The sequence below is a fragment of the Vipera ursinii genome (assembly GCF_947247035.1).
Source record: "Vipera ursinii genome assembly, chromosome: 3".
Classification (NCBI taxonomy): domain Eukaryota; kingdom Metazoa; phylum Chordata; class Lepidosauria; order Squamata; family Viperidae; genus Vipera; species Vipera ursinii.
Window position 1 is genome coordinate 192,488,121 of NC_139516.1, and position 23,404 is coordinate 192,511,524.

The 23,404-nt window shown below is 40.5% G+C and overlaps 1 long non-coding RNA gene across 1 annotated transcript; it reads right to left on the reverse strand.

The window, feature by feature from the left end:
• Window positions 1-243: 243 nt before the first annotated feature.
• Window positions 244-21,630, reverse strand: LOC310637119. The gene is made up of 3 exons (XR_014491869.1): window positions 21,558-21,630; window positions 20,118-20,273; window positions 244-370 (listed from the first exon to the last, which is right to left on the reverse strand). It is a non-coding gene; the product is annotated as an uncharacterized lncRNA (long non-coding RNA).
• Between the last annotated feature and the right edge of the window lie 1,774 nt (window positions 21,631-23,404).

The following is a 23,404-nucleotide window of genomic DNA, read 5'->3' on the forward strand; positions in this document are numbered from 1 at the left end:
AAAGAACTATCAAATTTCTTACTGCACCAAGATTAAAAGATGATGTCCCATTGTAATTATTTTATTTGTCAAATTTAGATACCCATCTAACTCTCAAATGAAATAGATCACAAATCTTAAATTCATTCCGAACCACATCAAAAACCATTTTAGCATTTAGCATGATTAAAGTACATTATTCTACTTTATTTCTTGTAATATCCAAAATAACACTTACTACATAGGTATTATTAGATGCCTATCTTTTTTTTTTTTTACAAATCCAGACTGAAACGGGTGAATTTTTGTAGTCTCCAGGGTGGTGCTTCAGTTTATGTTTAAAGTCCACATTAATGTCTATTAACTTGCATCCTTGGTTAGTTCTTTCTTACTGCAAAATAATGGAGGAAGTATAGAAAGATTAAATGATTGACATAAAACTCTAAAAATATAGATGGATGCCAGTTCATGACTATTCTGTTCAACTGGAAATCTGTTCAGTCTAGGGGCTTGCACAGTTTTATAGATAGCATTTTGTCTATAATTTTTGTAATGTCAAAAGCTGTATCAGCTTAAAAAAAATCTGACTGATCTTTTCTGTTTCACTATTTTATCATTAAGCATTTGCTGTTCAGTTACAGATGTCTCCATTTTAAATAACTGACTATTAAAAACCCATTAATAGTCTATGTCAATACATAACTGACCATTTTTGGCATGAATTCCAGATATAAAATGTTATTTTTGTTGTCTCAACCAGTGAGCCAATGACTTTCCATCCTGATTCCCTGTAGTTCCAATTAATGCATTTCAGAAATTTCAAATTGTCTTTGTTATAGGCCCAATTTAACTTTAGCTGCTACAGATCGTTGATTTGATTTATCTGCATAAGACAAAAATGAATCTTGAACTGTTTGTCCAGCTAGATATGGTTAACATCTCTGAATCCCTTTTTTGCTGACACACCTTAAGTTGTGGATCTAAAACGCATCCTAGAGGATTAACATATTGACAAACCCTTTTATTTTTATTTTTTTAAAAGCAAATGTCTTCATAAAGTGTAAGAGTTCACCAGTGAACAGAAACAACTACCGAGAATGTGTGCATAGCAAGATAACCAAAGCACAGATCTGCTGAACCACCTTACTGTATCTTTTGTTTTGCTCCACTCTGGACCAACTACAGCTTATGAAGAATCTTCAAAGACAGTTCAGATGTAGCGTGCATCACAGAGTTTAATTGCAGTGTGTGCGTTACTGTTACTATTGTAAGGGCTTCCCATTTCATTGCACCAGCTAAAACTTGCACAGCCTACATTTTCTACTTTGGTAGGATCTGTGAATTCAGAATAGCACCCAAATAATTGACCCTGTTATTTTGGAGGGGTTGCATCTTTTGAGAGACAATTTGGGAGACAGCAACAAGCCAAATAGTTTACTTCTGAACAACTCCATTTTGCTGGATTAAGTGTGATGCACAATTGTAATTCCATTTAAATTGCACTGAAGCTCATCCACCAAAGTGACCAATGTAATCTGAGTTTTCAGGAGTTCCAGAAAATCTCATTTATTTACAATGCTCTGTGGCTATGCTGCCTTCCTCATAAAGGTAAGTTTGGAGAGTAGTTGGAAGTTGTCTAAAATAACAGGATTGAGAAATTGCCTTTTTAGGCTGTGAGCACTAATACTTAATTCAAGACAATCCCTTCAGTTTCATTTGTCAAAAATAACCAGAAATCTCTAGAAAACTAAAATTCTATGAACAAGAAATTTAGTATGACTGCTATTTATAAGCTGACTTTGTAATAATGCCGCTGGGGGGGGGGGCGAAAGCCCTAATAAGCAGGCATTTACATAGAATGAAGGCTATTGCTAAGCACATTGATTTGTGCTTAGATTGTAAGCCGCCCTGAATCTTCGGAGAAGGGCGGGATATAAATGGGATTAAAAATTTTTTATCATTATTTCAAGATAAATGCATATAATCATATCAAAACAAAAAAGAAAATAGTAAGGATAAAAAAATATTGCTAGAAAGTTACTTAATTTCAAATCACAGTAAATTATCACCTTTCCAATATTAAGCTAGACTCGTCTTCACAGCCATCAACATATAGCTTTAAGGGTTCTGATTTTTTCTTCATTTAAAAAAAAATCTTAATTTTTAAAAAATTGAATTTTCAATATGAAAATATGTATTTTTTTCTAATACTTCCACATATGATAAAATGTTCATTCTGTATAACAGAACTTTCTATTATATGATTAAGTATTTTTGGAATGATTGATAGATTTGTTTACCCTAGGTAAACATTTAGTACAGTAATAATTTTCTCTTAAAACAGAGCTTGGGATAAATCTTATTGATTTCCCCCCATAATTTCTCCTGTTGTAATTGATTTTCACTTGCTTTCTCTCTGTGTCATATTTAATGTCTTTCTATCTAATTAATATCCTAGTAGGTGGACATGATGTGTTTCAAATTCTGTCATTTAGTATTAAGGACCCTTCTTTTGTTTCTTTTTTTCTTTTCTTGATGACTTTTTATTCTTCCAGCAATTTGTAAATAAATCAATAAAAATTTGGCCTTTATAGTTTTTATGCTATAACATAGAACATATTTACTTATTTTTTTAGAAGACATATATGCCCCATTTTAAATATATAACTTTGGACAGCTAACAAGCTAGTTCACAAATGCTGTTATCATTACTCACTTAAAGTTTGTGATTCTAATGAATTATAAGCACCATAAACTCAATTAGGTTTTGTAAGTTATACCTCAACATTTTCAGCTTCTTCTATTTTTGTTTATTTATTAAATTTATTTGCCTATATATTCTCCTATTACTTTGACATTCTAAATATCACTCAGGCAGTCAAAATAGATCTTTGTGAATAATTAGTTCTTTAGTGAATACAGTTCCTTTAAATGATTGGATTTTTCCACTCAAGGGCCAGTAAATCAATTGAAACATTTCTTTTGGAGTTTGTCCAAATACATTTTTACATTTTTATTGGTGCTAGTGGAATAATGATTGGCATCTGAGCCCAAAGCTTGAAACTTCAGGAGAAAAACTGTAAAGGCTTAGCTGCTCTATTGTGGGTTGTAGTTATTTATGGAAGGGCTGCAAGAAAACTATAAAGTTTATATTATAAATGTTAATTTATTTTAATGAAATAGATATTTAAATGGTGAACTATAAAACAACCATCTCATTTGTAAGTCCTATGTAAGAGTGATAATAAATGATCCAAATATTGGATAATCTCCAACATATCTTAGAAGATTAAACATTATTTTCACACTTTTTAATTGAGATCCAAATCTCTTGGATCTAAGAAAATAAGATGTGTGTTTTGAGAGGGATGGGAAGAGATAAAGCTATCTTTGGAGAATATAGAGCAGAAATGAAAAGCTACTGATTGTTATGATTAATTGTTGTGACCCTATAGTTAGCATAATAATTGTTCTTCTGAACAAAGTTCCACAGTGAAAGAAGCAGAAAATCACAATTAGATCTCCCAACACACTTTTGCAATATGTAAAAAACAACTATAGAATATTGGAAGAGAAATAATACCAGGGGGAGAAAATAAAACCCTTTCCTCTGTAGCAAAATCCAGTTCCCAACACGTCATATGTGGTAGGGTGTTGGCCAGGCGATAGCTATTCTTTCAATATTTTGTTCAACATTAGGCAATTAAATACCATTGAAATTAAGCCAGCTCCAAACACAAGGAGCAATGCTGAAGCTTGATATTATACTTTTCATAATAGGAAAAGTGCCAAGAATTTGAAGAGAGCCTTTATTGTTCCAATCTCTAAAAAAAAAACTGGACTCAGGAAACTATAACCAGGTTGACCTGAGTACCTGGGAAAATCTTATGAAAGAAGATTGAGGAGTGGATTCGCAAGCACATAGAAAAGATGAAGGTGATTATTAGAAACCAGCTTGATTCAACTATAAATAGTCAAATCTTATTGCCTCTTCATAGTGCCCTTCTTGTTAAAATGAATCAATATGGACTGGATGGCTTCACTGTTAGATGAATTTACAGATGACTGAACAACCATACCCACAAAGTGTCCATAATGGATCTATTTCTACATGGAGCAAGGAATTCAGTAGGATATCCCATTGCTCTAACTTGGATCCAGTGCTCTTTAACTTCTTCATAAATTAGAATAGAATAGAATAGAATAGAATAGAATAGAATAGAATAGAATAGAATAGAATAGAATAGAAGTTGGAAGGGACCTTGGAGGTCTTCTAGTCCAGCCCCCCACTCAAGCAGGAGAATCTAAACCATCTCAGACAAGTGACTGTTCAGTCTCTCTTTAAAAACCTCCAGTGATGGAGCACCCACGATTTCTGAAGCCAAGCTGTTCCACTGGTTAATTGTCCTCACTGTTAGAAACTTTCTCCTTAATTCCAGGTTGATTCTCTCTTTTATCAGTTTCCAACTATTGTTTCTTGTCCTGCCCACTGATGCTTTGGAAAATAATTTGATCCCCTCTTCCTTTGTGGCAGCCTCTCAAATACTGGAATACTGCTATCATGTCACCCCTATATCTTCTTTTCTTTAGACTAGCCAAACCATATATTTTAGTCTTAGTTGCTCTTCTCTGAACTTTTTCCAAGGTCTCAACATCTTTTTTGTAGTATGGTGACCAAAATTGGTTGCAATATTCCAGGTGTGGTCTCACTATGGTTTTATAAAATGGTACTAATACTTCACGTGACAAATATATGTATGTAACTCAGGATTGTATTAGCTTTTTTGAATGCTGCTGTACAATGCTGGGTCATAGTCAAGTGATCATCCACTAGGACTCCAGGGTCCCTCTCACCGTTACTGTTTTTGAGCCAGGCCTCATTAATCTGTACTTATATGTTTGATTTTTCCTGCCTAAATGTAATACTTTACTTTTCTCCACATTAAAACTCATTTTGTTGGATAGGGCCCATTGTTCCAGTTTGTCAAGATCTTTTTGAATCCTGAGCTTGTCTTCTGGGGTTTTGGCTATTCCTGCCAGTTTAGTGTCATCTGCAAATTTGATGAGTTCTCCTTCTATTCCTGCATCTAAGTCATTGATGAAGATATTGAAGAGTACTGGGCCTAAGATGGAGCTTTGTGATACCCCACTGCTTACTTCTCTCCATGAGGATGTAGTACCATTGAGGACTACTTGTTGAGTACGGTTTGTCAGCCAGCTAGAAATCCATCTGGGGGTGATGCTGTCTATTCCACCTTTTTCTAGCCTACCAAGCAGTAGATTGTGGTCTACTTTGTTGAATGCCTTACTGAAATCTAAGTATACTATGTCCACAGCGTTTCGCTGGTCTACTAATTTGGTCATTTTATCAAAGAATTAAATAAGATTGGTTTGGTATCATCTGTTTTTAACAAACCCCCTGCTGGTTATCAGTTATAACTTTGTTTGCTTCTAGTTGTTTGCAGATCTGTGATTTGTTTTCCAGGATCTTCCCAGGTATTGATGTTAGACTGATTGGTCTGTAGTTTCCTTAGATTACTTAAATGAGAGAATACAAGGGCTGTTCAAAAAATTTATGGCACAAAACTGGGGAGGATGTGTAATACTTCAAAAGGCAGGGCAACTACGGGCCAGGTGGAAAGATCAGAAAATTGGTTTTTCAATGACTGATGAAAATCTGGAAAAGCAAATTAGAAATCAGGGTCTAGCACATATCAAACGGATATATCTTGCATTGATAGAAATTGACTCAGAAACAGAACTTGTTAAAGATTGCATGATAAAGTGGGCTCAGAATATTCAAGAAGTTATTACAATGGATACTTGGGAAAAGATCTGGGTGAGAAACGTAAAATTTACGCAAGCTCAAAATTTAAGAGAGAACTATTATAAAATGTTTTATAGGTGGCATTTAGATCCTAAAAAGCTTGCAAGTATGTATCAACCTAAATGTTGGAGGTGTGGTGGCGAAGACGCAACGTACTTTCATATATGGTGGACCTGTAAAAAGGTTAAAGCTTTTTGGATTAAAATCTGGTGGAACATGCAGAAGATATTTAAGAAAAGGATAAAGTTTTGTCCGCAATTGTTTTTACTGGGCATAATTACTGATACTACTGTTGTGGACACTAAGTTGATGTTGAACTTAATTACGGCAGCAAGACTTTTAGTAGGTCAATATTGGAAGAAGGAGGAACTGCCGACAATAGAAGAATGGACTTTAAAAGTTTCTAACCTGGCAGAAATGGCAAAGATATCGGCGTACTTGAAAAATCATTCGCAACAACGTTATATCACGGAGTGGAAAAAATGGATTGATTACATCCAGAATAAATATGGGACTAAAAAGTTTCATTTAGCATTTGCATAAGTATTGACGTGATATTAGTATTGCTTGTAGTCATTTTATATGAGCTAGAGTGTGATAGACTTAATAGCTTATTGTTGTTAGCATAAGGCTGTTTATGATTGTTCTTACTTTTATACCTTGTATTTAGCTCTGGGAAGTCGGGGATGGGGATGGGGGGAGGGGAGGGTCGGGAGGGGTTGGGTAGGGGGTGGGGCGGAGGGGTTGTTAAAGATAAAATGTATTGAAAAACTTTTCAATAAAAAAAAGGCAGGGTTATAGTTCAGAAGAATTCTGATAGACTTGAACATTGGGCCCCATCTAATAATACATACACGGCAACAAATTTAAGATTCTACACTTAGTAGGAAAAGCCAGATACAGAAGCACAAAATTGGTGGCATTTTAGCAGTAGTACTTGTGATAAAGATCTGGGTATTTGGCAGACTACAAATTGAACATGAACTAGCAGCTGCTAAAAACAAAAACAGCCAATGCAGTCTTGGACTGCATCAGGTCCATAGGAAGTAACAGTTCCACCCTATGCAGAAAGGTCATACCACAACTGGAGTACTGCGTCCAGTTTTGGTTGCCACAGCACAAGAAGGATATTGAGGAATTAGCAAAGTGGTGAGTGGCACAGATGATGGAAGGCTGAATCCTGTTAAGAATGGTTAAAAGAACTGGGTATCTTTTGCCTAAGGAGAATGCTATAAAGATATAACAGTCTTACAATACTTGAAACAACATCCCAGGGAAGAGAGTGTGTATTTACAGGTGAGCCACATTTAACAACCAGTCTTTCAGTGACTGTTTAAACTTACTATGGTACTGAACAAGTGGTAGTTACAACCGGACCTCAAATTTAAGGCTGTTGCAGTAACCACGCAATCATGTGATCACAATTGACAACCTTCCCTGCCAGCTTCTCGTACGTGAAGTCAATGGAGAAAATGTCAGGAAGTAAGAAGTCATGGTCACATGAGGTCCTTGCTTAACAATGACAACCGGGCATGCTGGAACTGCCATTGCTAAGTGGTGCAGACATTATTTATTTATTTATTTATTTAATTGAATTTTTATACCGCCCTTCTCCCGAAGGACTCAGGGCGTGTGTTTGTTTATTTATGACCGCATCATTTAATGACATAGTTTCCAGCCCCAGTTACTATTGTTAAGTGACAGATACCTGTATTTTCCCTAGCACATGAGTATGAGACAAGAAGTAAAGCTTTACAAAATAAGATTCCAGCTTGAAATATGGAGGACTTTCCTGATGTGAGAGTTATTACTCAGTGGAACAGCCTGCTTTTGAAATTGTGAGTGTTCCATCAGTGGACATTTTAAAGCAACAGTTGGATATCCATTTGTCTGGAATGGCATGAGGTCCCTTCCAATCTTGTTGTTCTGTGATTGCAAGGCTCATATTTCTCATGTTAAGCCAACAAAGGTGTCTAAAGACACTTCATTGCCAGAGGCAGACAATTGAACGATTGCTCTCAGTGATACATGAAACCAAGGATGCTATTCTATATTTCCTTGCAAATCCAGTTTAAATATACTGCTTGAGAGGAGGGCCCAACTTAAAATTCCAACTTTTAAACTAAAGTTTATAGGACTCACCCCCCACCTGCCCTCAAAATAGTTGTCATCTGTAATAGTTTCATTTTAAAAGGGAAATGAATCACTGAGGGAAATTATTATGCTGATGTAAATAATTAATCAAGAAAATGGTTTAAGGAAGCATCTATAAAACTTAGCCTATTTGTGGAAACTTCATTTGAGACACAAATGAGTCTGCTGTCTCACGAAGGAAAATTGGAGAATATGTCTGGGTTCACACAGCAAGATAAGTTAAAATAAAGCGGGCTATTCTGTGATTCTTTCTGCTGTGCAGAACCAATAAAGTGTACTTATGTTTCAGAGTCTCAGCATTAAATGTAGACTGGAAAATCCAAAAAAAAACCAACCCCAAACCCTAACTGCCTGAAAGAAGGCAAAGAAAATCATTTCCATACTGCTTCCAAGAGTTAAAAGAAGCCAAATTCAGCCTGATAGGTTCTCTTTTCTGTGACATCTGGGCCCAAGCAATTATGCTAATCTGGTGAACTATGATCTAGTTAGCCATGGCTTAGCCTTAGCATATGCTTCTAGCCCAGGCAACAACTTGTAACCAGGTAAGAACTTGTCCATTTCAGGAAACCAATAAAAGAAAAATCCTATGTATCATACCTTATTGAAATGTCAGGTTCGGCTCTTCTGGTTTTTTATTGGAAATACCTATAGAGAAATTCTTAATAATAAAAAAGCTCCTATCTTTGTTAGGGTATTATAATTAAAGCATGAATGAAAAGCTGAAAATTAAGGTCATGATCCAAACATCATAGCAAATCTTTATCTTCTTACTTTCCATTGCATCTCTGCTGTTTCTTCAGCAGACTAAATGATCAGATATTTTCCTAATATTTTGGGAAAAATAGCCAAGTTGTTATAGCTCCAAGTACCCAAAGAGGACCATGGTGCCTTTCATGACAGCCTTCCATTTTATTCATGCTTGCCTCTATTTCTCTCTCACACACAAGCTATTCTGCCAAGCAGATCCCAAAGTCAGAGCAAATTATATACCTTAAACAGATATATGCAGATTGTGCTATTTTAAAAATTTATATCTGCTTGCAAAGTCTGCATTTTCAAATGCATTAAATGTAGCTTTGTTTTTAATGTGCAAAATATCCATCAACTGGGGGACTTTTTTCAGAAGGTGAGAAAAAAAATTATACACATCACGTGTTCAATCCCAATAATAATCTTACAGAGCCACCAGATGCTGTTTCCATTTTTAAAAAATGTACGTCATATTGTTTTGCTGTTAGTGATGAGGATAACTCTCCTTCATAATTTCACAATTAATTTGGAATTAACTTTTACCATCAGTATTAGTAATAGAGATAGTAATAGAGATAATAGATACACCCCCAGTGTTAATAATAATAATAATAATAATAATAATAATAATAATAATAATAATAATAATAATAATAATAATAATAAAGTTGGAAGGGACCTTGGAGGTCATCTAGTCCAACCCCCTGCTAAGGCAGGAAACCCTATACCATTTCAGACAAATGGCTGTCCAGTCTCTTCTTAAAAACTTCCAGTGTTGGAGCATTCACCACTTCTGGAGGCAGGTTGTTCCACTGGTTAGTTGTTCTAACTGTCAGGAAGTTTCTCCTTAGTTCTAGGTTGCTTCTCCCCTTGGTTAGTTTCCATCCGTTGCTTCTTGTCCTGCCTTTGGGTGCTTTGGAGAATAGCTTGACTCCCTCTTCTTTGTGGCGGCCCCTGAGATATTGGAACACTGCTATCATGTCACCCCTCACCCTTCTCTTCATTAAACTACACATACCCAATTCCAGCAACCGTTTCCTATATGTTTGAGCCTCCAGTCCCCCAATCATCTTTCTTTTATAATGAATTATTGATTGAATGGACCAATAGGAAGACAGAAGGGAATTCACCCATGCTTCATGCATTTTTCTATTTTATGTATGCATAAAATGTGAATGGGATTTTATGCATACATATTTTACATACTAGATTTTAATGCATGTGCAGAAGCATATTCTGCGCATATATCTATATCTACAGACCCCTCATATCCTGGACATAAACTATTTCAATTTCTTCCCTCAAGATAACGCTACAGAACGGTGGTGGTGAATCTATGGCATGTGTGCCACAGCTGGCACACAGAGCCCTCTCTGTCCCATCCATGAGCAACCTTTATCAATACCCGGGCAGGGTAAGGTTGCCACTCCTGCCTCCCCAAGCATTTTTTTTTACTAACCTGCTTTTCAGCTGTATTCCGTTTCTCCGTTCGCTTCTTAACCTTCGCCGCATTTTTGTGGGACTATCAGTAAAAAAAAAAGTTCCATCAGATTTTCTAACTTCTCATGAAATAGCCACATTGAGCCGAAACCGAGGGGCCGGCAGGCTGTGGCTGCTGGTGGACACAGTTGGCCCCTATGCATTCACTGTGTGCGGGAGCCGATGGTGTCAGGCAGCAGCCACCCTGGTGCCTGCCTTGCTTTGCCCTGTGGCAATGGCACCCTGCCCTGCCCCACCTTGCTCCACAGGACAAGCCTCCTGTCCACCATCCCACCCGCCAGTGACCCCCTGGATTTTCCCCAACCCTGCCTGGCCCCCACAGGCGTCCCTCCCCACGAGCAACATCTAGGTGGCCACGCCCACCCTGGCTACACCCACTCAGACTGCAGTGACCACTGCAGCCACACCCACCCAAACGGACATGCCCACCCAAAGGCCCATGCCCACCTGGCACCCGGCGATAAAGTGGATTTTAGTTTGCAGTTTGGGCACTCGGTCTCTAAAAGGTTTGCCATCACTGCTATAGGACATTGCACATCAGATCAACTAGACATAAAGACTGTTTTTTTCCTCATGCCGTCACTCTAACAACTAATTCCCACAACAGTGTGAAAATACCAGTAAAGCTGTATTACTATGATACTGCTCATCTTTCCTATTACCCATCCTTATCTTCTTATGACTATAACTTTGCTGCTTGTATCTTACAATTTATATTGGGGTTTTTTGTACCCTAGTATGATTTATGTTGTTTGCTTAGCTAGTGATTATCACTAAGTGTTACATCTTATGATTTATGATGACGTGTTATATTTCATGATTTATGATGAATGTATTTTCATGTTGTATATGATCATGATTATCACTATTACTTGTCCAACCATACTTGGCCAATAAAAAATTCTATTCTGTATGAACAGATTTTGCCTGGGTGCCTCTAATTTGATATACATTAAATTAAAACTTTTCCATTTATACAGTCAATACATGAAGTAGTTCAGATAATTTGCAATGTAGTGACCCATTTTAAAAAAAAGGAATTCTAACCAGAGTGTTATGATTTAGAAGCCAATTAGTAAGAGTTTAAATAGAAAAAGTGAGTTTTTTGCAATAACCGCAGAGAGACTTTGTGGTTAAAATCTGGTATTGATCATGATTTGATAACCGTCCTAGCTCATTCTTCAAGAAAGAACGCTAATTTGAGTACAGTTTTGTTTATGAAGCATGTTTCATTTTGAACTTTTGCTGCAAACCTTGCAGCAGGTTTAGCATATTATACATCCCATCACTGAGGACACCTCAATAAATTATTTTAATTTATTTAATAATTCCAATATTCTAATATCTAAAAACCAAGCTTTCAACCCAAGTAATATCTTATTACAGACCTTCTCATTAGGATTATATTGTCTCTTTGCATATGTCTTTGCTAATCCTTTTCATTTTAACATTTAGAACATCTAGAATTCAGCAAGAGGCAGAACTAGTTTTGCTACCTTTTATATGTGTGTAAGGAGGGGTGTGGAGCACTTATACTATAATTATAACTTCATATAACATCCAATTGTGTTTGTGTTAGAAAATAGAATGCATTTATTCTTGTACAATTGTTTATATTCCACACTTCCTCCCCCCTCCCCCCAGATAACAGGTGATAAAAGAGAGTTTCCATTCAGATAATTAACTAAGGCAGTCCTCCCATGTAATCAAAGCACAGAATTGGGTAAACCTTGTGTTGCAATGAAAATGATTTGCGTTTCGCAATTACAGAGCTTCACTGCCTAAACGCCCTTGACTGCAATCCTTTACATATTTATCTGGAAATAAGAACCATGGAATCTAGTAGGATTGTCTTCTGGAACTTGCAGGAAAAAAAGTTTATGCTCTGTAGCTTCTGCCATTCTTAGTACAATTAAGTGAGAATAAAAAGCATAAGCTTAGGGAGTTATGATATTAAAGTTGTCCACCTGAACATTGTCACCTTATATGGAAGATGGGTGGCATAAATATGTAATAAATAAATAAATAAGTAAATAGATAAAAACATCAAAAGCCCTCCTATGTCTGACTAAACGTTTACCTTGTCACAGTGGCCAGCCAGAAAGCCCAAAACAGGACATGAAAGGGGAATCATCTTAGTTGTGTTTTTCAGCAAGGGATATTTCGCCTCAGATAAAAGAGATAATATCCATCATGCATATTCTGTTTATGTACTTCCTTCTGTGTAGTTTTGAGTAAATCTAAGGCTTTTGGAGAGTTAAGAAATGCCCTTTTTCAGTTCCTTTTTATCATTTTTGAGTTTGAGAAAAAATTACATTTCCAAAATTGCTAAATTTTGTAAGGCAGTGTGCCTGTGTTCCTTTGAGTTTTCTTTTTTTATAAATATGCACGTGCTCATTTTGAAGTTCTTGAATTTTATGTGTAAAAATGGTAGAAAGCTATGCCAGTAATTTCCATCAGCATAGAGGTCACATTGGTTGCCTATACCTGCTGTTGTGAATCTGTCCGATTTTAGGTTTTTGAGGTCATAATAACCCTATTCCTTGTTGGAATAAAATCTTAGTGCATCTTTCTCTGACCTTTTCTGTATTGGAAGAGGGTACCATCTGGTTCTCTCTCTATGGCTACTGTAACAAGAACCATAGTTTTTGCCTTAATGTTTGAGTTTGCTAAGCTTTTTTTTATTTCCACCGTTTTCTTTTTTGCATGCTATCTGGATAGGATGTAATAATATTTGACATTCTAAATTCTTCTAATTTATTTAAATATTTAAAGCCCTTCATGGCATGGGACCAGAATACCTAAGGAACTATCTCATCCCAATTACATCAACCTATACCACCAAGTCAAATAGATAGGGGTGCTGCATATCACATTAATCAAGGAATTTCAGCTAATGGAAAGAGAGACCTGCCCCTGGACCACGACAGCCATCGCAGCCATCCAGGAGGGGCCGGAGGCTCTGCTCTGCCCCGGCCCCCTGACCGGCTCCCGGGGACGGCGGCGTCTCCGGGCTATCGACGGAGACGCCGCGGACCAGCTGGACCAGCTGGGTGGCGAAGGCGGCGTCATCTTCGGCGGCGTCGGCGGCGAGAGGCCCGCCCCTGGACCACGACAGCCCTGGACCACGACAGCCGTCGCAGCCATCCAGGAGGGGCCGGAGGCTCTGCTCTGCCCCTGACCGGCTCCCGGGTGGCGGCGGCATCTTCGGCGGTGAGAGCCCAGCGAGCCCTGGTCTGCGGTCTCCTCCGATGCCGATCACCGGGCAAGGGCGGCATCTCCGCAGATCAGCTGTGCGGCGGAGGCGCCGGCAACGAAACCAACAGCAGCAGCAGCGGGCAGCGGCGGCGTCTCCGAGGATCAGAGGAGGCGCCGCGGATCAGCTGGGCGGTGGAAGTGGCGGCAGCGAAGACGACGGCGGCCGGGACTGCTTCTCCAGGCCTAGTCGTTCGCCACCCAGGGGCCTTGACAGCGGCGGTAGCACTGACGGCGTGGCATCTCCGGCCCGCCCCCTGTACCGCTACGGCCGTTGCAACAATCCTGAGCGGGGCCGGAGCTGCTGTTTTTGCCTCGGCTGCCTAATCTGCTCCCGGATAGCGGCGGTGTCTCCGAGTGATCAAGGAGACGCCGCAGACCAGCTTTACAACGAAGCGAGGCATCTGCGGCCTACACCCCGAGCCACCTCCTCGAGACACCTTGATCGGAGACGGCAACAGCAGGGGCATGACACCAGGGACTCCCATACCTCTGGGAGGCCACGCTCCGGTCGGTCCCCAACCAATAGGGGCCATGGAGCTGCGGCCGGGAACAACGCCCAGAGGATCAGGGAGGGAACTGTTTGGGCGGCTGAACCACCAGAGCTGACGCCAATTAATGGATCCCTCAATCCTGCCTTCTGCCCACTCTCAACCATCCTTGCTCATTCTCTCCCCACAGGACATAACGGGCCTGGGTGCTAGCCACGGTGGCAGAGTGGCTGGGCCTTACACCTGCAACCCCATAGAGGTGAGAGCTCTATGGCGTATGCTTCACCCAGAGTACGTTCTGGACCACCTCCGGAAGCAGAGACACAACCCATCGTGAGAGGATGAGGAGTGGCCTGCTTCTGGGGGTTCGCCCGGCCAAGTGGCAGTGGCAGTGGCAGGGCGACGATCCAGAAACGCACCTACCCGACTCGACCCTCCTGCAAATTCACCATCCAGGGGACAGCCTTCCCGGAACCACCTGTGACTATGCTCGTTCAATACTCTAGCATAGTACTGCACGCCCTCAGGGGTTCCCCACTCTCCTGGGTGCGACCCGCCTGCATCACATCCAATCTTGATGACGGGCCCAACCACTGGGCCTCTGAGAGATGGCCGGGCAGGGTCAGGGGCCTCCAGCATAAGCCCAACAAGAGGCCCCTGATTAAGTTCTTAGTTAAGTTTTTTGTGGGGTTAGGGAGGGGGGAGGGAGAAGACTATGGTTGCGCGGGAAAGGCACGCCTTCCAGCCACCATAACGCATGCCAGGCCCACGGCCGTTCGCGACGGCGTACAACGAGGACCAGTCGCCGATAACACCCAGTGGCGTACTGACAAACGTCCCATCCCTAGGATGGTGGGGAATGGCAGAAGGTGCACAGACAGAGGGCCGTATCGTCACCGGGAGTGTCATCTCCGCTCTGTACAAGCGGTGAGACGCTCCGACCCTCTGTTCTCCCCCGGAGGACCCGGGAGCAAAGGTGCGCACCCTCCCATGCTAAGGCTGGTCTACCTGAATGCAAGGTCCGTAGCTAACAAAGCTCACCTCATTCGTGACCTAGTGGAGAGTGAGCATGCGGACCTGGCCTGCATCACGGAAACCTGGCTGGGCCCAGAGGGGGGTGTTCCTCTGGTTGACCTCTGCCCGCCAGGTTTCCAGGTACTGCACCAGCCTCGGGCTCATGGGAGGGGCGGGGGAGTGGCAGTTATCATCAGGGAATCCCTTAGCCCGCGAGAGACCACCGTCCCTCAGATGGTCGGGTGTGAGTCTCTCCTACTGAGATACGGCCCAGGGGCGCAGTTGGGCCTGCTGCTGGCGTACCTACCACCTAATCGTGCAGCGGCGGCCCTACCTGAGCTACTCGATGTCCTCTCAGGGTTGGTGGTTGAATTCCCAAGACTCATGGTCTTGGGTGACTTTAATCTACCGTCCCTGGGAGGATCGTCCGAACTGGCTCGGGAGTTCATGGCTTCCATGGCGGCCATGGACCTGTTGCAAATAATTTCTGGGCCGACTCATGAGAGAGGCCACAACCCAGACTTGGTGTTCTTGTCTGGACGGTGGCGTGATGATATCGGTGGGGGTGCCACAACTGTTACGCCCCTGTCATGGACCGATCACCACCTCCTGCGGCTAGACTTCCCCCTTGCCACCCCCCACCGTGGGTGCACGGTGCCAGTCAGATGGTACCGCCCTAGGCGCCTAATGGACCCTGATAAGTTCCAGGCAGCGCTTAGGGACACGCATGCACCCCCTGCCCACAGCTCGGCGGATGCCTTAGTGGAAGCCTGGGAAAAGGCAGCCACGGAGGCTCTGGACCGAGTTGTACCCTTGCGGCCTCTGACCCGGCGCAGATCCCAGCGAGCCCCATGGTTCACCGAGGAGCTCCGGGAGATGAAGCGTCGGAGACGGGGCCTAGAGAGCCGTTGGAGATCCAGTCGATCCGAATCTGACCGATTGCGACTAAGAATCCTCACCAGGTCTTATCTCGCTGTGATAAGGGTGGCAAAATCCAACTACTTTTCCACCCTCATCGCGTTCGCAGATAATCGCCCGGCTGCCTTGTTCAGGGTGACTCGCTCCCTACTAAACCAAGAGGTGAGGGAGGAACCCTTGCAGGGTCGAGCCGAGGAATTTGGTCAATATCTGCTGGATAAAATTGCTCGGATTCGAACTGGCCTGGACTCCAACTGGGCTGAGATGGAAGAACAAGACATGGTCAGTCTTGTCGACGTCATCTGGGAAGAATTTGATCCTGTAACTCCTAAGGAAGTGGACAGGATTATGAGAAGGTTGAGCTCCTCCACATGCTTACTGGACCCGTGCCCTTCCTGGCTGGCCTATGCAGCTCGAGAGGGGACACGAGGCTGGTTCCTAGCGGTCATCTCTGCTTCTCTGAGTGAGGGTCACTTCCCCACTGCCTTGAAGGAGGCGGTGGTGAGACCTCTCCTCAAGAAGCCCACCTTGGACCCATCCTCTTTGAATAACTTTCGTCCAGTCTCCAATCTTCGCTTCCTTGCGAAGGTTGTTGAGAGCGTGGTGGCGCACCAACTTCCTCAGATCCTGGATGAAGCGGTTTATCTAGACCCGTACCAATCGGGTTTCAGGCCGGGCTACAGCACGGAGACGGCATTGGTCGCTCTGATGAATGATCTCTGGAGAGCCCGGGACAGGGGCCATTCCTCTGTCCTAGTCTTATTAGACCTCTCGGCGGCTTTCGATACCATCGACCATGGTATCTTGCTGCGACGCCTCAGGGGACTGGGAGTGGGAGGCACGGTTCTGCGTTGGTTCTCCTCCTTTCTCCAGGGTCGCTCGCAGTCGGTGCTGACAGGGGGACAGAGGTCGACCCCGAGGCCTCTCGCTTGCGGAGTCCCTCAGGGGTCGGTCCTCTCGCCTCTCCTGTTCAACATCTACATGAAACCGCTGGGTGAGATCATTCGCAGTTTTGGAGTAGGGTACCATCAGTATGCTGATGACACCCAGCTTTTTATCTCAACTCCAAACAATATCAGTGATGCCCTAGACGTGATGTCCCGCTGCCTGAAAGCGGTCCGGGAATGGATGGGGAGAAACAGGCTTCAACTGAACCCGGACAAGACTGAATGGCTGTACGTACCGGCAAGCCAGGATATTCAGAACGTCCCACTGCTTAACATTGGGGACAAGTTACTTCCACCTGTTGATAGGGCCCGCAACCTGGGTGTCCTCCTAGACTCGCAGCTCTCCCTGGAAGACCACATAGGAGCTGTGACCAAGGGGGCCTTCTCCCGGGTTCGACTAGTTCGCCAACTACGGCCTTATCTGGACCTGGATTCCTTACGTACAGTCACCCATGCCCTTGTGACCTCTCGCCTAGACTATTGTAACGCTCTCTACATGGGGCTGCCCTTGAGATCCACTCGGAAGCTTCAACTGGTGCAAAGTGCGGCGGCACGGACACTCTTGGGAGCCTCCCGATACTCCCATATCACACCTCTCCTCCGTGCGCTGCACTGGCTTCCGGTTGCCTTCCGTGTGAAGTTCAAGGTGCTAACAATGACATACAAAGCCCTACATGGCTTGGGTCCGGACTACCTACGGGAGCACCTTCTGCCAATGTCAGCACCCCACCGTCCTGTGCGCTCCCACAGAGAGGGCCTCCTCAGGGTGCCACCGCTCAAGGAATGTCGGCTGGTGGCCCCCAGGGGGAGGGCATTCTCAGTAGGTGCGCCAGCCCTCTGGAACAGCTTACCAACCGAAATCCGGATGGCCCCTGACCTCCGTACATTCCGTCGCGACTTAAAAACTTTCCTGTTCCAGCAGTCCGGCCTGGCATGATAGCGTTAATTGGGGTCCCAGTTTGTTTTCATTAGTGTTTCTTATTATTTTATTGTTCAATCTGTATACATTCCTTCCTCTGTACACCGCCCCGAGTCCCTCGGGAGAAGGGCGGTTTATAAAAACTAATAAATAAATAAATAAATAAACAAGGAGGTGTTCAGTTCCTCAACTGCTGCCCTGCCCTCTGGAACTTCTTACCCCATTCTTCTGGTTTTCTGGAAGAATGTTAAGACTTGGCTTTACCAACTAGCATATTGGCCTAGCAGTTAAGTTTCCTGGCTTGTGGACTGGAAGGTCAGCAGTTCGAGACTCAAGTACCACATGATGGGGTGAGCCCCCATTCTTGTTTACAGCTCCATACAAACTAGTAGTTCAAAAGCAAGCAAATGCAAGTAGATAAATAAGTATCCCTTTGGTGGGAAGGTAACAGCATTCTGTGTACCTTGGCATTTTGTCCTGCTAGCCACATGACCACAGAAGCATTGTTTTTGGACAATGCTGGCTCCCTTGGCTAGGAAACAAAGATGAGCACTGTCCCCTAGAGTCCAACTAGATTGGAGAGGAGAAACTTTTACTTGTTTTTTTTTTCTTTCTTTTTAAAAGTATGATGCAGCCCTGGGGATGGCTTTGGCTTGAGGACATTCCTGCTGCTTTGTTAACCTTTTCAGCCTTTTGAATGTTTAGCTCTGAATAGGTTAATAGGTTAAATGTAGATGAAAAATTGAACGAGGACATATAGAAAAAATAGTTATAATATTAGTTATTTATCACATACTGATATTACACTTTTTTCCAAAGTGGGCAAGGAGGCACATGCACTTCTCCCACATTTTCAGAACCTTCAAATTAGGCTAGGCTGAACACTTGCTAAATGTGAACGCCTAAGTTTCACAGCTGAGCAAAAATTTTAACTGGTCCTCATTTCAGTATGCTGGGCACTATACTTCACTACTTCTGTAAATGAATTCTAATAGCTGTGTCAAGACATTGCAGCTGAAAAGTAGTAAACAAGAATTCAGTCTATTAGCCAACAGTATGGTTAGCAAAGTGGAATAGCCAGGTAGCATATGTTATGAATCTAAAGTAAGTGATAGAAGTGTTTAGAGAAGACTCCTTAAATCCATTGTCTGATTTAAAGCTACTATTTTAAGAGAGAGAATGAGAGCAAAACAAACAACTATTATAAAATGGAATAGATACAGGAATGGATTAGAAATATATGGAAATTGATTGGATATTAAGCATCTGCTATGTGCCATCTGTTCTGTGCCATCTCTGTTTCCTTACAAGTAAGAAAAAAATAATGTCATTAGATGTAATTGTGTTTCAGTTGAAGCTCATGGAACTCTACTCTTAAAATTCATAGAAACATATCTATTTTCCTTCTTTCCTTTAGAAAGATGCATGCTATGAGATTTAACTAATCATCGCTGGGCACAGTGAAAACACCTGCAGTTTATCTTAAAATATGCTTAGGAAATTATCTTTTTATGCTTATGTAAAATAAAAACCTTCAAGAGCATTAGATATTCAGTCTGTAGCAAGATATAAGTAAGACTAAGACACTACAGAGAAGTATAGCAACACCATGATATATAATAAAAGTTAAAGATCAGTCCAGAGACCAAACTCAGGTTTCCTGACAAGATAATTAATCAGGCTTAATTGGAATAAAATGCAAATTCCAGAAATAGCAGCTAAGAAACAAGGGAGCAGATGTAGAGGAGGACAACCTGTAGGTTAGCACACCAATTTTATCATTTCATCGGTGATTATAAGTACAAGTAATTTATAATACTCAAGTACTTAAAGTCATATCCAAATCCCAACTGTTAGCCATGAAACTAGCTAGGAAGAATTAACTTCTGACAATCAAATGCTGTTTAAAAGATTCAGAGCGCACATACTAATGTTTAGAGCTTTGTACACATTTCTTCCTGGAAGATGCTAAATCCCAAGGTTCATTCTCCAAGGAGAACTATTATATGGGAGACATGACAGCTACATAATGTGATTTTTGATGATTTGTTTGGGAATCAGGCCATTTTTTTGATGGAACTCATTCCAAAATCAGTATGCTTAGGACTGTAGCCTCCACTTTTTGAAGTGTAGTGCCTACAGTGGGATAACTGAATTTATTCTGTTATGTTTAATGTGTTTCTAATAAACAATGATGCTGAGTAGAGATTCAGGATTGATAAATGGAAATACTTCTTGATAGAGATAATTACAACTGCAAGTACAATATGGTATCATAAGGTAAAGTATCAAATTGGATGGTGCTTGAAAGAATATTATTAAATCAATCAGTGAAGGCTAAGAGTACTATCATGGCTACTCACTGGTGTTATATGCTTCTTTAATTGGGAGCATACTGATGCTTCACACAAATGAAGCTTGCAATTAAATTTCTGCTGGTAGTATTCCACTGGTATTTTCTGGGTCGCAAAATGTTGAACAAAATGGAGTCTTTGATTTAATTCAGCAGGGCTTGTGTTCTGAAGCAGAAAGCATCATCAGCATATCCAGCTATATCTGCATGTGTGTACAAATATGTACAGTAATAATATTTCTGTAATTTCATTGTACTGCAGCTCAGACTTGGCTATTGGAGATGGGTTGATTAGGAAGGGGAGAGTGTCAGAAAGAGAGACAAGAGGCTTTCTTATCTAGTTTTGTCTGATTAGAAACTGTAGGAAATTCTGTTTCAGTCGAGTTTCATCAGCAGGAACATTGGTGTTATGTGCTTTAGGCACAATTATAATATTATGCAGCTGCCATGAATAGAAATAGGAGCCTGTAAATTCTTGTTTTCCTCTTTAACCACTAATTTTGCTTTGTTTTATCCCTTATTGCTAAATAAAAGATGTTGATTCATAATTTTTCTTGTAAGGCTGGCTGTGGAATTATTATTATTAATGTATTTCTCTATTATTTAAACTTAAGTATTTAAGTTCTGGGCGTCATAGAAATTAATTTCCCCTGTATCTAACATTATGCCCTTTTTTATTTTTCTATTGAGTGAATAGGAAGAGGGCAGCAAATGTACTGTTGCTATTTATTTTTAAAAAGATATGGGAAAATAATCCTATTTGTATTTAGAGCCGGAAGCTCACTTTGTCAGATTTATGATTAATCAGTTAATCCCTCAGATTTGTAACTATCTCATTACTAATAATACCTGTGTATTCTGGTGTAACATGTAGCAAGCTAAGAATATGAAAACTAAATCTATCTACTTAGAAGGCATTTCAGTGGCTATAATTCAACATTTTAAGTTAATTAAAGTTAATTAACCAGAAAGTTGAGCCCATAATTAAATCGACATTAAAATATTTGAGTTTTAAAATTATAGGTTTACCTGGTATCTGAAGATTTTATTTATTATATTGTTGTAAAACCTATATTGTACATGGCAATATTTGATACCATATACAATGCTTATTAAAATTGTTAACGCTCTAATGTTTAACTTAATTCAATAATTGAATATTCAATAAAAGAAAGACATATTACAAATCTTTATTTGTATCTGAAGAAATTTTGATTCACACAGTTCATGTAGTCATAACATGGTTAGGTTTTGGCTTAGCCTATTGCGTGAACCCAGAGACCATAATTGGTAAACCATTGTTAATAGGTTAATTGTATTGTATGAACATGGCCACTGCAGTCTATTCAGTAGTCAATGGTGAAGCCATTTGTAGTCTATTCAAGAGAAAATATGTAAGCAAACAGTGGTTTAGTGCAATAGGTAAAGCATTTAATACATAAAAATTTACCTTGATTTTAAATGATGCAGATATGTGTGTTTTTTGTATGATCAGCAAGCTTATTCAGTCTGGGTACCTGATTATACAAAAGAGACTATATGCCTACTAATATAGACAATTCTGACTTTCTTCCATATTGACAGCAGTTATTAACTGGGTGGGACAAAATAAGAAAAACACATTTCTTTTTAAATTCTCAGTTTTAAGGGATTTTTTAAAAAAGAAATCTAACAAGATATCTGATACCAGAATTGAATTTCATGTGTTTATGTAAATGCTACCTTCCTTTTATTACTGTAAATGTCTTCTATTTTTAAATTGTCATTTTATGTACAACATTCTGTCCTTCGACACTTTCTATCAATATTTAAAAGTAAAAACAATAGTATAGAAATTAATTGAAATATAATTAAAACTGAGCAAGTCTTTTTTCACATTGCAATTAATTTTTTGAAGGATTTATTTACCCAGATTGGATCTTGCAATATGAGAAGACACTATCACAGCATCTTGCTGCCAGTCAAGAATCAAGTTTCTTTCTTACTGCTTTCTTTCTGTTTGTTCTTCCCTCTGCATATCTATGGACTAATAAGATATTTTAGTGGGAGTTCTTCATGGAGATGCTGCCAAAATTCAATTAGCAAAAATAATTTATTGAGATAACAGCATGTTTCCAACATAAATTTTTAAAATCTCAGAAAGAACTGGTAAACATGAAATGTGCATACACTGCATTTGGAGATATAGACTGAGTGTAGTGCGGTTTTTAAAAAAAATATTTCTGTGTCCCTAAATCTTGCAGTGTATGGCACTGAATTTTCTTGAGTGTGTGACAAAACACTGCATATTCCTCGTAGTTGGTATGATGTGTACAACCATACATTGGCTTGAAACACAGTCTCTAAATTAGATATCTAAGCTTGCATAGAATAGAGTGAGCATTCTTGGAGAAAAAACAGGGCAGTGATTATCCTCTTGGTATCCTGGTTAAAATGTGTCAAAATGACTGGCATTAACCTTATAATTAGCAGACAGAAGTCGCTATCTATGGGTCCATCTGTGATAATTACAACATTTGGAAGATTGTGACTTAAGAGTGAAAAAGAAGCAAATAGTAATGAGTATGAGGTAACAGATGAAATGAAAGAAAATAATGTATGTGAAACTAAGAGAATAGGGAAGAATTTAATAGATCTGAATGAAGATTTGACAGGTAGATACTGTATAGAGATTTGAAGGGGAAGACATCACATAGTATGAATTGGTGTCATCTATATTACTATGCGTATGTATGAATGCAGGATGTTATATATTAGTGACATATGCATGTTATACTACTGTAAATGATAATTATAGAAGAACCAGATTTGGGGAAGAATTGGGAAAAATTCTGAATGCATGCAATCTGTTACTAACATGATTGAATAGGTTGGAATGGCTTAGAAAAACCGGTTCTGCCACAGGGCATGAGAGCACCAATATGTGACAAAGCCTGTGGGATGATTATGTTGATGGTTCAGACAGCTTTAGTTACTTAGGCTGTTGTTTATGTATTTATTGGGGTGTTAGATGTTATTCTTTGGAACAGCATGCTGTTGAAGCAAAAGTAAACTCAGTTCATTTTTGTTTGTGATGAACTCCAAATTGGTTTCTAAATGGAAATACCCAAACTTAGTATTTTGCTACTCTTTTCATTGGATGAACTTAGATGAATGCAGACAATGCTGTCTCCCTGTTCTGCATCCAGTTTAGTGACTCTCCAGGAAACTGCAGAGACTGAATTTCAGATTAGTACTAATGCTGAGACCTATCCCTGAATTATTAAAACAAGCAGAGTACTGTTTTACTTTTTCAAG